A 739-nucleotide genomic window follows, 5' to 3' on the forward strand; every position below is an offset into this window, starting at 1 on the left:
CTGTTATGTTTTATGACACCTTCCATCAGCTGGCAATGTGTCGGGACATCATGCCAAATCAGTTTTTTTATTTTATTTATTTTTTACTTTGCATAAATTTTGTAAACTACCTAAGTGGCCAATGGGCTGACCCATGGTCATATGTCATCTCAAACTGAACATTTCATGTTTAAATGTCTGTTAGATTACACATGACTCTGAGAAGTACAGCTCCTGACGATCCAGTCACACCAGTGAGGCTTTATTTTGTTTGTTTGTTTGTTTGTTTGGTTGTTTTTAAGAAGTCAGGTCACATTTGCGACCCTGCTAGCTGTTGTTTTCACAATCTCGGGTACAATCTTAGGTACGCAAGGGAGCTTTATGACATTCCATCTGGTGTGCTTTTTCTTTTTTGATCGTGCATGCGCACCTGCGCACCACATGTGCAACTCTGGCTAAAAGTTCAAGCCATTTACCATTTACCATCATGCACAGGTGCCACACATCCTTTGCTTCTCCTCCAGGGTACCTCTAGAGTTGACAGTCGATACACCAATGCCCCCTGTGCCTGAATCAAGTACTATAGACATGCATTCATGTGATTCAAATCAGACACAGGAAACCAGTCCAGTACTCAGTCTTGAAAGTTTATTTGCAGAGGGGAATTGCCTCAAGAAGCCTAGCACACATTAATGTCAGCAAAACTTAAGGCCAGATTTACTGCACAGAAAAGTACCAAACAGTCTACCAGCACATGGTC

The sequence above is a fragment of the Austrofundulus limnaeus genome, unplaced genomic scaffold (assembly GCF_001266775.1).
Source record: "Austrofundulus limnaeus strain Quisiro unplaced genomic scaffold, Austrofundulus_limnaeus-1.0 Scaffold360, whole genome shotgun sequence".
Taxonomy (NCBI): Eukaryota; Metazoa; Chordata; class Actinopteri; order Cyprinodontiformes; family Rivulidae; genus Austrofundulus; species Austrofundulus limnaeus.